At 46.1% G+C, this 14,582-nt stretch overlaps 1 protein-coding gene across 1 annotated transcript in view; it reads left to right on the forward strand.

Annotated features, from left to right (window-relative positions):
• The window catches only part of RORA (RAR related orphan receptor A), a 714,631-nt gene that overhangs the window by 360,307 nt on the left and 339,742 nt on the right, over nucleotides 1–14,582 (forward strand). The window lies entirely within an intron of this gene.

Below are 14,582 nucleotides of genomic sequence, written 5' to 3' on the forward strand. Positions count from 1 at the left end.
AGTTGTAAAAGTATCGATCCACTGTAAAAGTACCAGTGGCTTCCAAAATCTGGCTTGTCCAAGGGCGCCTGGGTAGCTCAGTCGGTTAAGCATCCAACTCTTGATTTTGGCTCAACTCTTGATCTCATGGTTGTGTGATTGAGCCCTGTGTCAAGCTCTGTGCTGAGCGTGGAACCTGCTTGAGATTCTCTCCCTCTGCCCCTCCCCCACTCATGTACTCACTCTGTCTCTCAAAACACCGAATCAGATCAAATCAAATCTGGATTGGCAAGCTAATATATTTTGATACTATCTAAGGACACTTCCAGTTCTAGAAACAATTTATAAGTAGGCAATTCTATAAATCAAGAATGGATCTCACCCCCAAGAGATTCCATTCAGGAGATCTGCCACTGGAGCTCAAATCTTAACAGGTGACGTGTTGGTGAGGGAGACTCCACCAAGGTGAATGCTGGTGAATACTGCTAGGGAGAGAGTTGGGAGGGAAATAAAACGCTGAGTGGTGGGAAGCATTTGGGGGGCTTCCTTCTTGAGAGACAGTATCTATCATGCTACTTAATTGTGGCCTCAAGTATGCCAGGAAGGGCGTTTTACCCAAGCTTTTCTCCTTGTGTCCCACATTTCCTTCTCCCCTTGAGCCATATCCTCGGTTGGTGGTGAGAAACTTCTGGCCCGTTAAGGGCCGTGATTGTTGGGGATGTGCCGCCACAGTCGTCTTCAACTGCAGTGAGTTTGAGAATCGCTTGATATTGCTGAAAGCTTAGATTCCCAGGCCTTCACCAGGATTCCTGATTTCACTACCTGCGGAGCAAGCCCACAAATCTGTATTTTATTTTCACTTCAGATTTAATACAGAGGTTTTTTTTTTTTTAATAAGCAAGCATTGCAAAAGAGTAAACTATGAAATGTAAGACACCACACACTTGCCCTCCAAGACCAGAGTCAAATTCTGCTTTTGCCCCATGGGAGAACTGCGGCAGAGTAAACACAAACGTGACTAAGTGTAAAGAAACAAACGTTTCTGCCATTGTCCTCCTTCCTGAACTTATCACCAAACCTGCCCAGTTCCACCAGGTGGAATTGTACTGTGCTGGTTCTTCATGTTGGAGGGGAATTTGGGGGAAGAACAGCAAGAAAAAAAATCCTTGGAAAATCTGGTGGAAACACAATGATCTTACACCTATGCCTAGATTCTTTAACAAAGAAGAGAGGGGAGACATAGGGGGTCCAAACACTTCAAGTGAAAACTCCTGCCCGTGACAAGAGTGGCTTATCTCCTCAGCACGCTCTCTTGGAGCTGTGGAGAGCAGAAGCACCTGGCGAATGAGTCAGAAGTTAGGCAGGCACCTATATGATCTGTCATGTGGTTTCTGTATTATCATAAAAGTTGATCCTAAGTTTCAGCCGCCCTGCTAGGCTGTGTCTTTCTCTCTAGTTTGCAACATGAAAGGCCAAGAGGCACTTCATTCTTTTGATACCCAGTGCTCCGGGAAACTTTAAAGAACAGATTTCTCCCACATCTTACCAAGTAGCTTGTGTCTACCAATGAGTTACATGCAGGCCAATAAAGCAGTGCCAGGAACATCGTCAGGGTGGTCAGCCACGCAGAGGAACATGATCTGAGGCTCTGTCCCAGACCCTGAGCCTGAGTCAGCTACTTTATTTATTACTAAGCTATGCTCAAAATGACTACAAGCATCTTTTCCAGACTTTTTCACCAGGGTCAGGTATAGAACTTGAGAAAGAAAATCCCTACTGCTATGTTCAGGGATTCTCTATGTTTTAGGGTGTTGGCGATACTAAAATCTGTTTCCTGCTGGGAAGAAATGGGACAAATATTTTGAACTACCAAACTGTCATTCCTGTTCATCCTCTATACCTGGCAGGTGTAAACATCAAATTCCCTATTCCTGTTAACACCGGATGAATTGAAAAATGTCAGATGCCTTTAGCAAGAGCCCACGTGGAGGGATTAATAGCACATCCTAAGGTTGCGGTGGTTTTCTGATACTCTCCATTTAGGTGTTGTTATTTATGTATCTCTGTTGCTAGGAAGCTTAGCTGAACTGCTACAAGTTGCTAATTTTGTTTCTGATACCCACCCGTCAAAGGCCGCATTCAGCTATATGCTCATGCACGTGCTCTGTGCCTTGGTTTACTTTTCTTATTGTGTTTTATGAATAGTCTCCCCTAAACAGTTGTATGTGTAGCATTTCCCAGATTCCAGTTAATCATCAACAGCAGAAAATCTTCTCTCCTAGAAGGGTCTAATACAGAGAAGCAGCATTGCCTCAACATTATATATGGATAATCTCTGAGTTGATGTTACCATGAATAATAATAACTACTATTTGTTTTTCTATTGTACCTGTTAATTTATAAAGGACTTTTCCATCTTTTCTCACATTTAATCGTCAGTGAATTTAACCTTCTACTATAGGCTGTGGATACTTAGATCATTCCAACTTTGTGGGTGCAAAAGCTATGGAAGCAGAGTACAGCAATGATAAAAGGTGATTTAAATTGCCCATCACATGTGGACAGTCGTTGAGATTTGAACACAGGTCTGTCTGACTCCAAGTCCAGTGCGTTCTATGTTTAAATTTCCTGAAATTCTGCAAATAAATCTGGTATTGTTGCTCACGGTAGGCCCTAGTGATCCGAGTATGCACAGAACCACGTGGCTAACGCCCTATACTGCCATATCGAGACCTGGCCAGATACGCTTTGAGCCCGTTTCCACACCAGGCTGTTGTCAGGAGATGTTTTAATCGCTGCTTGCTTCTTCCTCTTTGATGTCTTCTTGTTGGCAATGGTATAGCCATTTGTTACGCACCCAATTAAGTCAGCAGTCTTGTAGTCTTTTGTAGAATGTGGAAACTTCTCGTTTTATGTCTTGTGACTCTGCTTCATGGAGCCGACAAGAGAGATGGTAGAAAAGGTTACAGTCACTCCATTTCTCTATTATCATCTTCTCCTGAGAGCTTATCACTAATTCTGGTGTCAGAGCAATAGTCATTTTGAGGCTTCATGAAAGCCTACATACTCCCCAGAAATGCAGACAGCCCCCCTGACCTTTGCGGCTGGAGATAATGGCCAAGGCTGAGGCACAGTGACCTTTAGGCCAAGAGTGGGTGGCAGCACTTTCTTTTCTGTGACATTCATTTTGCTTTTCAGTGTCTGTATTTTTAATTGGAAGCATGTACAGTGTGAATCTGCCTGGTTCTCCCCATATATACACCCTGAACTCTGAGTAGAAAGATTGTGTCTGGCTGGCTCTTGTCATAAAGGAATGCTTTCCCCGCTAAGCTGGGGGCTATTACTAATTGCCACAGTTACAGACACAAAGGATATTACGGGTGACCTTTCGGGGTGGGGGGGGGGGGAAGATACTGTTAGCAGAACAGGGCCTTTGTAGCACCTGGCCCAGCCCATGCTCTTTCTCATATTCATTTTACCCCCGTGATCTCATGAGATGAATCTGGCACTTGGATTTTTTTTTTTTCAAACGGCATGTTTTATTGTACCAGAACTCTTACTGTTCGAAGGGGACCATAGCCACTTAAGCCATTTCTACAAGTTCCTTCTCAGATTTGTTTTCTCCATGAAACTATTTGCTGCAGACTCAGCCAGAGTGTTTAGTTCCCCCTGAGCTGTACCTAGCTCCAGCCCATAGCAGAGATCTTGTTTTGTTTAATAATGTTTTTAAATATATATTTATTTTTGAGAGAGGGTGAGAGAGTGTGAGTGGGGGAGGGGGACAGAGCATCTGAAGCGGGCTGTGTGCTGACAGCTGAGAGCCAGCGCAGGGCTCGAACCCACGAACTGCAAGATCGTGACCTGAGCCAAAGTCTGACGCTCAACCAACCGAGCCACCCAGGCACCCGAGAGATCTTGTTATTTATTCTGTTTGGTTCTTTATTATTTGATAAGTCTCTAATGTTCCCAGCTTACTTTCCACGTGTTCATCTCATTCCCTCAAATGTGTTTGTTTGTTTTTCACTGCTTATCAAACAGAAGCCGGCCACCAGAATTTTCTAAGCACCTCCTTTTGTGCCGGGCCCTGTGTTAGGTGCTTCTTACCTAGTTTTATTCAACCCTCAGGACATCTGGGAGTCAGGTGTTGCTCTCCTCATTTTACACCCGAGAGACTGGAACTTACACACACTGTACACGTTATAAACTTCTAAGGGTCACACACAGCTGGTAAGTGGGGGAGTGCTGTGCAGCTTCTGTGTGCCAAGGCAGGACGCCAGCCATGGACACCGCTGGGGGACGGGTGGGGAGAGGAGGCGCCCAGACACAGATCACATTACCCATGTGGTGTGCTCCCCACAGCACCAGGCACACGGTTATTCAGTAAAAACACCCATGATGGTGTTCTTAAACATGACCCTCTTCCACTGAAATACACCGGGACAGCCCCCTCGACCTCCAACTGAAGCTCAGGTACTGGTGTGTAGCCAGGGCAGGGGGTCCTTCTGATAAGGCCTGATGGGGATGGTGAAATGGGAAGACATGTCATGATGACGTTGCTCCTTCACTGGCTCCCTTAGTATTTATAGTGCGAGCACACGCAGGACGCTAGGGAGAGCCTGCGGGAAATGTGGCGGAGTCTTGGCCTTCGGGAGCTGAGACATTATCAAGAAACATTTCCTCCTCCTTCAGAACCATCCAGAGATCCAGAAGAAGAGTTCTCAGTTCACAGTGAGAACTGTTCAGTTCACAGTTCACAGTGACGTTCTGAGCAAAAAGGAGGAAGGAGGGAGGAAAACCATTGTGGGGGTGGGGGCGGGGGTGGGGGGGGATACACACACACACACACACAGCCATGAACCAAAGCCACTAAATGTCCTTCATAAAGTAAAACTTACAGAATACCAAGATTTATTTCCTCCCGCTATTTGAAGTTGCTTTTTATGTTCAGAAAACTCAGAGTAGGAGTCAGTGGTTTTCTCTTACTTTGAGCTGTGTGCTTTGGACAGCCTGGGACCCAGACCACCCCAACTGGGTTGCTATCTCGAACTTTCCCCGCTCCCCAGGCTCATGGCTGCTCCAAGCTCACGTCACTGAAGCCTTTCACAGGCACACCCATGGGCCCTGGTGTGTCAGGAACAGAGCCATGATGCCTTCTTCCTGGGAGACGGGGAACGAGATCTCCATGGCGGCAGGATTGACGCCTAAAATTGTCGGAGGGGGTGACAGGTTGCCAACATCTTAGAAGAACACTGCGCTTTTATGTTGTGCCGATTTTTGAAATCCGGCTCCTGCTTGTAAATTGTCGTGTAACCATGTCAAGGATTAGATAGGGTTTTTGTATTTATATATACGTGGGCATTGTTGTTCCTGATGAGTCCAGCAGTGGGCTGGCGGGGAAGCTCGGTCCACCTCGCAGAGCACTTAACAAGAGACCTGACAACAGCAATATGTTACCTCTTTTGTTTGTATGGCATCTTCACACCCACTCGCTCAGCAACGGACTGAATGAAATGTGCTCCGCTGCTTTGTGTGGAGGAAAAAGAATGAAAATAATGGCCATTCAGGCAAAATAAAGCTTTTTAGTGCTTTTCAGAAAGCAGTCTTGTCTTCGTTGTTGTCCCAGTGTTCACATAATGGCCTTATCCTGTCCTTCATTGAAACACGCCCAAAGCAAGGAAAACATCGCACCCTGCACACAAACAAATGTGTGTTCTGAAAGTGATCAACAAGGAAGGCATGGGTCTGAGAGGGCCGTTGGACCAGTTATCCAGAGGGTATGTGAGGAGAGGGCTTCCGCTCAGAGCAAAGACAACGGACAGGTGACGTGGATGGCGGGAAGGGGCTTGTTAGGAAAATAGCTTTGGAGATGAGGTTCTGTCTGGCAGGATCTTGAGAAGGGGAGAAACATGATTTTCACTGTTATCCCTGCCATTGTGCACACTCATCAGGCACATGCTGTGTGCCAGGTGTGACATGAGTGTCTCTTATGTATTATGTAATCCTCTCAGAAACCTCTGAGGAGGACTGTTGTCCCCATTTTAGTTATGAGGAACCTAGAGTCTCGAGAGATCAAGTCACCTCCCCAGCATCATTCAACTAGGAAATGGTGGAATCAGGAGTCAAATCCAGATACCATCTGACCCCACACACCAACTATTCTTTGAATTTTTTTTACATTTATTTATTTATTTTGAGAGACAGAGAACACAAAGGAGGGGGGAAGAGAGAGAGAGGGAGAGAGAGAATCTAAAACAGGCTCTGTGCTGTCAGTGTAGAGCCCAACATGGGGCTGGAATTCACAAACCACGAGATCATGACCTGAGCCAAGAAGGAGTTGGATGATTAACTGACTGAGCCAATCCGGCTCCCCCAACATACATACCAATTTTTTTTTAATGTTTATTTATTTTTGAGAGAGAGAGAGAGGGAGAGAGAGAGAGAGTGAACAGGGGAGGAGCAGAGAGAGAGGGAGACACAGAATCCGAAGCAGGCTCCAGGCTCCGAGCTGTCGGCACAGAGCCCGAAGCAGGGCTCGAAATCACGCACTGTGAGATCACGACCTGAGCCGACATCAGATGCTCAACCAACTGAACCACCCAGGCGCCCCTTTACCAACTTTTTAAACACCACCCTAGGATCCCCAGAATCCAATCACCCAGGCTTATAAATTAGAGGAAGTGACACCTGGGTAACAATGGGAATTCCAGGGAGGGTTACTTTGGGAACCCAAGTTCATTTGACTGCTCATCTTTGTGGTAGGATTGTAGGGGTGCTGCATGTTGTGTCAATCATCAAACGTTGGAGAGGCAGAATAAGTGAGGACATCAGCCTGAGTTCAGGGCAAGATATCCTCTAAACCAGCTCAGCAAACATGGACTATTCACTGTTCCTCTATGGGTGTTGCTAGCCTGGTCTCTTAACTCCACCCTCGACTCATTAAAATCGGTGCTGGGCTGGAAAAATCATCAAGATCCTCCTGACAATAAGATTTTCTGTTCCCACATCTCTTTAGCCACCTTCTCATGGTGACTTCTAGTTAATCTCGTATTTCTATTTGTGTCAATGATGAGAAACCCACTGGAGCCACAAAGGCCATTGATCCCCCCCCCCCCCACTTCACCAGCCTTAAAGTGATCCTTACCTCTGTGTGCTCCATGCCTCTTGCCCTCTCCTGAGTCTATCCTCATCATCTCAACTCTTCTAGGTCCACTTGAAATCCCACACCCCACCCCCCCCAGCAAGATCCTACTTGACTCTTCCCTAAGCCACATTCAGAGACATTGCAGTGGCAGCTTGAAGGCAGTCACTTTAGGAGCATTTAAACAGAACTGGCAAGAACTACACATCAGGCCATCGTTATTGTTTTGAGAGCTCGTTTATGAGCCCACTACTGCTCATACCCAATGTCCTACCCCCATTTGACTCCAGCCATTTAATACCCCACAGGCCATTGTTTTACCATGTGCCTATACATGTCTCACTACAGAGACTGTAGGGTCATCAAATTCTTTACATCTCTGCAGTACCTCATGTACCTTGTAAGTAGTGAGCACTCTGTCCGTACTGTTCATCTCATTTCCTTGGGTGTACTTTTTTCGATCCAGTTGGTTGCATGAAAATCTGTTAAATAGCCCATTGTCATTTATGCATTCATAAACCATTTATTCAGACCAAGGAGCGTTTACCGTGTGCCAGGCATTAGTTCAAAAGGCAGAATCCCTGATAGTAAAAGCACTAGGAGGTCTTTTCCCACAGAGAGCTCACATTCTAGTCAGGAGAGACTAAAAATAGACAAGTAAGCAAATTAACAAATAAATTGGATGCCGTCTGTTAACAATAAAAGAATAACTTAGAAGGATGGAATAGAGGATCTGGAAATTGGGTGGTACCTAATCTCAGGTTGAGATGTGTATTTGCTTCCTGTTGCTGCTGTAACAAACTATCACAAGTTTTTTTGGCTTTAAACAACACATATTTATTATCTTACAGTTTGGGACGTCTGAAGTCTAAAATGGGTTGGCAGGCCTGTGTTCCTTCTGGAGGCTCTAGGGAAGAATCCATTTCTTGCCTGTTGCAGCTTCTGAGTCTGTTTGTACCGCTTGGCTCTTGGCCCTGCACATCTCTGACCTCTGCTTGTGTCATCACATCTCCTCCAACTCTGACTCTCTTACCCCCTTCTTTTCCTTATAAAGATCCTCCCTGCCTGGGTAATCCAGGATAATTTCCCCATCTCAGAATCCTAAACTTGATCATAACTGAAAAGTCCCTTTTGCTCTATAAGGTGGCCTAATCATAGATTCCAGAGAAAGGATGTAGACGTCATCAGGGGACATTATTGTGCCTCCCAAGGGAAGGCTTTCTTGAGGAGGTAACATTTGAGATGACACTCAAATAACAAAAACATATGAGGGAGAGTATTCCAGATAGAGAGAACACGCTGCAAAGATCATGAGCCTGGCCTGAGCCTAGAGTTTCTGAGGAAGGTTCCAACTCATTCGAATGAGCATCCAGAGGGAGGCCAGGGAGGTAGGCAGGGCCCAGGTGCCTCAGCATCATGGGGGCCAGAGTAGGAGCATGGACTTCATTCTGAGTGTGATGGGGAGTTGGCAGAGGACTCAAGAGTTTTGTTTTTCACTGGGTTGATCCATACTTTAATGGAAACAACTTCCCTGGCAATTTTCTAAAGCAGTGCTGGCCAGTAGAAATATAATGCAATGCACATTTCTAATTTAAAGTGTTCTGGTAGCCATATTTTTAAAAAGTGAAAAGAAACGGGGTAAGTTATTCTTAATAAAACATTTACTTGGGGCGCCTGGGTGGCGCAGTCGGTTAAGCGTCCGACTTCAGCCAGGTCACGATCTCGCAGTCCGTGAGTTCGAGCCCCGCGTCAGGCTCTGGGCTGATGGCTCGGAGCCTGGAGCCTGTTTCCGATTCTGTGTCTCCCTCTCTCTCTGTCCCTCCCCCGTTCATGCTCTGTCTCTCTCTGTCCCAAAAATAAATAAAAAACGTTGAAAAAAAATTAAAAAAAAAATTTACTTAACCCCATACCTCAAAAATATTATTTCAACATGTAATCAATATAAAGAACATAAGAATGTGATATTTTTACCTTCTTTTAAAAAAAGTATTATGTCTTCAACCTCTGGTGTATGTTTTATGCTTAAAGCACATCTCAGTTTTGACTAGTCATATTTCAAGTGCTCAATAGCCACCTGTGGTTTGTGGCGACCGTTTTGGACAGTGCACCTCTGGACATGGTCCTCACAATCCTGTGAAAAGTCTACTCAGGGAATGTTTGAAAAAGCAGTGAACAGTGGGGTGTCACACAGAATGTGGGGCACATGTCACTGCCCTTAGCCATTCCCAACTTCATAAGAAGAATATAATAGACTCTAGACAGGAATGTGTCCCCTGGTCCACTCTGAGTGGACTCTTGCCTGGCTGGAACCTCCAAGGAACACCTATCTCTATCCATTTGAGTGGTCTTTAAGTTCACCTCTTTGTCTACCCCTCATACCTTTAATCCCCTGAGAGTTTTAGCCCAAGCCACACTTTCCCCACTTCTTTATAGACAGGGCCATTTATTCAACTCATTGTACCAATATTATGGAAAACAAGGGCAGAGGTCAAGAATGGGAAAAATTGAATGAAGCAACAAGAGGGTATCAGTTGCTAGGCAAGAACTGTATCTCAGACGCTCCCAAGCTGTACCCATGCCTTCCTATGCTCTCACAGTGACCCGTCCCTGATACTAACTAGCCACAAAAGTCTAGCCCGAAAAGCTTAGTACAATAACACCATGTATATTCATTTAGAGTTTTTACAGTGATATTAAATTAAAAGGGTTTATGAAATAGAAAATAAAGATCTGAATTAAAAAGGTAGGTCATGGAGGTTACACAAAGGCCAGCTTAGGAGAAGCATATTCAACACTGCACAAGACAGTAAAAATAACAGCAACGTTTATTAGAATATCCTATTTAGAGCCAGTGATCTGTGCCACACTGCTTTCCGGAAAAGGGATGGCACCAGGTTCCCTTCTGATGATGGATTTGGTGGGCTGGCACCTTGACCCGGACATCTGGGCTGTGGGTACCAGCAGCACCATCAAAAGACAGTTTGGCTGTTTTGACGTGTAGGGACAGAAGCTCTAATGTGCAAGGACAAAGGTGCCTTCAGTGAGTGCTTTGGGGCTTTAGAGCAGCAGTCAAATTACCAGTGGCTCTAATTAGTGTGCCTGCAATCTGGAGCGATCTATATCTGCATCCCAAAAAGGGGTGGAATGCTTCCCTGTGATAACACATTAGCACAAGACATTCTTGGGTGAGTTTCCCAAAATTACAAGGACATGATGGTGTGGGAGAGAATCAGCCTCGATGGAAACCTGTTGCTTTCAAAATCAGCAGCCATCTTTGCAATCAGCCAGTGAACAAATATTTGTCTACTACCTGTGAAGTGCTACAATCTGGAGGAACTTAAGCAGCATGAGGTCCCTACTACCCAGGGACTTAAGACCTGGCTGGAGAAAAAAAAAATAACTGTGCAATAATAAATAATAGTACATGGCACCACTGTGGTACACTGGGTCAGGTTCTGGCCTGAGAATCAGTAGATCGAAGTTCTGCCACGAACTCAGCTACTTCTGAGTGCTACTACCTGTGGTCTAGTCATCACCTAGCAGGGACAATGGTTACTGGATCGCCCAAGACTCATTTCCTTAGGACAAAGCACCTTACCTCTCTGGACCTCAAGATCTTCTAGAAATCAAGAGGGTTTGGATAGATTATGATGGTGGCAATAATAATAATGGCTCCATACCGTGACGTCTAACTTTGTGCTCGTGATTGTGCTACATATGTTACATAAGTAAAGTTTTCCCAGTTTATATAGATGAGAAAACGGAGATTTAGGCTAAGTAACTTACCCCAAAGCAAAGAGCACTGACTAATGCAGACCTGAGATTCAATAGCAAGCCTTTGGGTCTGTAAGTTTGGAATCTAAATGCCCTGCAACCCATCCCAGCTATCACATTCTTTAGTTCCGGGACCTGAAATAATCATGGGAAGATTACTTGGGAGGCTTACTGGGTGAAGACTGATGGAAAAACCATGTTGCAGTAAAACATGGACCGGATGTAAGCAGAGCTCCAGAGGGAGAAAGACACCTGTCGCTGTGGCTCAGAGAATTCAGACCCAACTGCATCAGAACACCGTGATGTTGGAATTCTGCATCTCCGTCTGGGATATGCTGATCAACCAATGTCGGTGTCTCGGTTTGCACTGATGCAGCACTGGTCATTCAGCAAGACAGTCACACAGCAGGCGGAGTCACCAGAAGGGGACTTCAGGGCTGCTGCGTGAAAATAAGTCTCAACTCTTCAACATTTTCATTTTATACTAGTCTCAGCCACAGGTGGAAGAGCTGTGAATTTCACTTTAGCCATAATGTTTGGTTAGGACACACACACACACACACACACACACACACACACACACTGGCACCCACAAAGTCTTCACTTTGAGGCAAGGGTGGGTTTGGTTTCCTTCGCTTACACAACTGATGCCGCCCAGGGACTCTTTGGTTTAGATGGCTCATTAGCCACAAACTGTTTCGTTATGTGTTGCCCAGTTACCTTGGCTTCCTGCACGTTCTCTTGAGCGGATAGTTCATCTTCTTATCTCAGAGAATTGTTTCCCCAAGTAGCTCCAGAGTGTGTAGCTTTGATACCATCGAGGCAAGAAGGCATTAAACCACCCTTTTTGTAATTATTTTAATCGTACTTTTTCATGTCTGCTTCATGAAAAGATGATGTGGTTAGATTTAAGCTGGGCCTTGCTGAGGGTGTCGTTTATGCCTGGGGTTACCCACATGGTCACGTGCCTTACCTTCTTTTGCAGCAGGGTGATCTTATCTTCCTTGTTGCACCTTGCCAGAGAGCATCCACCTCCTTCCAGCTTTTATGTGTGTGTGCATGCACACACATGTGCGTTTAGGCGTGTGTGGAGGTTTGCTCGTGGCAGCAGCTTGTAAAATGATACCTTGCCATTCATCTATAATGAGGCCTTTGCTCTACTCTTAGAAAAGAAAACCTTTATTGGCTTTTCACTTGGGAATTTGGAGCAAAGTTTTCCTTAAGCAGACGTATTTCTATTTAATTTAAGCAGGGAATTCTCTTTTTCCCTCTATGTGTCAGGAACTGACCCAACTACTTAGGGGACAAAGATGAATATGATTGAGCCAGTGTCCTTGAGAGATTTTCACCGTAGCCGTTGAGAGAAAGCATGTTAACAAATAGCTAGGATTTAACCCAGAAAGGGCCGAGAGGTGCCATAAATGCAGTTCTGAAGGAAGACAGACAAGGGGGACTAGAAAGGAAGAGCCAGGGGAGGTTATGAAAAGGAGAAGACATTTAAAATCCATATTTAAAGTCAAGTACAAATATTCCAGTTAAAAAGGTAAAAAGTATTCCCAGCAGAGGGAATAGCAAAAGAGATAAGGAAGATATGGACATGTGGGCTATGTTTAGTATGGCTTGAGCAGAGCAGGTATACAAAGGTGAGGCTGGAGAAAGGTGGGCTGACCCAGCTAGAGGAGGGCTCTGTGCATTGTCCTGGGATGTTTAGCACCGGGGATAGCATCCTGGGATCTTCAGCTGTAAGCGCTTTTAGCACTTAGTGTCCTAGGATCTTTCGCCTTAAGATTTAAACCCAATGAGTGCACCAGGCCCCCCGGAAAGACAGGAGGACACCTTACGGGTCCTTGCCAAAATGAAGACCTTGGCCTTCCCCAGCCAGACAGGGCTGTGCCTGCCAGTCTCTCCCTGGTTCTGACTCAGCCTGTGGCTTTCCTTTCACAAGTGATTTAACCCTCCTAGTACCTGGCTTGCTGTGGTCAGAGTGTGAATCCTCAAAGTGTCCTTGACTTCTGCTGACACCTTGAAAGACACATGGGAAGAATTGCTTTTATAGCTCATGTGGCTCTTGGGAAGTCAATGGGCACTTAACCATGACCTCCATAGGGACAGTAGAAGCAGGCATTGGTTTGGGTGGTGGCAGTACATTATTGCCAGGCTAGGCAAAGAGCTCTGTGCCTGGGAGACTTAGAACTCGTGGCCTTGCCTGGCCTCTGCCACTCTCAGGCTGAATGACCTTGGACAAGTACTTTCTGTCCAGTCTCTGGTGAACTCACCTGCTCATGGAGGGGCTGGCCTCCATGGCTTCCTTCTGTGTCTGATTCTGCCTTACCTCTTTAACTTTTAGGAACTCAGAGTGTTCTATGATGGAAGAGTCTGACCAGAAGCATTTCATGTTAACATAGGGGCTCTGGGAGTTTTGTGCCTTGGACGAGGGAAGAAGAATCACCCGGAGGCCCAGTGAGGATGCCCCTTCCTCCATCTCCTAGCAGCAAAATAGCTGGAGAAGGAGGGAGGCAGAACCCAGCTTCCTACCTGAGTCGTCCTTGGGTGTGGAGGTTCGGAGAATGCCCCCTGGGAAGGGGGCTCTGGGAGCCACACAGCAGCAGTGGGTAGAAAAGGAGGGTGGAGTGAGGGGGAGGGGGCTACAGCACGCAGTTGTCCTCGGACTCAGATAGATCCAACCAGCTCCAGTCCCACCACCACTGCCCTCACCTGGCAGATGCTGTGGCCTGCTTCCACTGCCTGGCCACTCAGTGCCTCCCAGGCTGCGTGTCATGTTTGTCACCCTGTTTTCTAGTCTGAAGGCTGAGCATTCTCAAGTCATATGCATTGAGGGCTCCTCTGCACATGGTCCTCAGTTGGGTTTCAGCGGAGGTGATCCATGGCCGCCAAAGCATATGTAGATGGCAGATCCCAGGATGGTCTGGCTGCAGCACAGGGCACCTATTACCATCCTGACCACAGGTTTTGGTATCATAACAAACGACATGGGTTCAAGTGCTGGGCCCACTGACTCAGCATACAGCTTTTCATGGTCACTTCATCTCTGTGGGCCTCATTTTCTCATCTCCGAAGGGCAGGTAACAGGACTTTGTACGACTCTCAGAAGAACAGACTCAGATGAAGTCTTAGTGCTGTGCCCGGCATGTAGTAAGTGCCCCATAAATGGTAGCTTTAAAAAAAAAATCTAGTATTATTAAGGTCTAGAAAAGTAAGTTAGGGCCAGGACATAGAGGCTCCTTTCTGCCAAGACAAGGGATTTAGATGTTGTCCTTCAGCCCATGGGCAGCCATTGAAGATACTCCAGCAGGGAATGGCATCAAAGAAATTGATGTTTGGGGAAATCTCCACCTGTCATCAATTTGGGGTGCACCGGAAGCAAGAAGGAATGTTGGAGCCTGCTCAGGCTCTATTGGTGTCTGAGCAAAATGGATGAGGGCCCAGGGAGGTAGCAAAGGGAATGGAATGGAAAAACAGAATCAAGACCTTTAAAAAGGAAGATGGCTGAGGAGGATGAGTTGGTCCCTGGGCTGAGAGGCAGTAGAGGAAAATGAAGGAGGGTGTACCAAAAATGGCATCAACCCAGACTGGGGTGTGAGTGTTCTGTGTCCTGGGGGTGGGGGTGACTGTTGACCCAGGTCCCAACACCGTGGTTTTGGGCACATTGGTTGGTTGTACATTTTGTGTC

The sequence above is a fragment of the Prionailurus viverrinus genome, chromosome B3, assembly GCF_022837055.1.
Source record: "Prionailurus viverrinus isolate Anna chromosome B3, UM_Priviv_1.0, whole genome shotgun sequence".
Taxonomy (NCBI): Eukaryota; Metazoa; Chordata; class Mammalia; order Carnivora; family Felidae; genus Prionailurus; species Prionailurus viverrinus.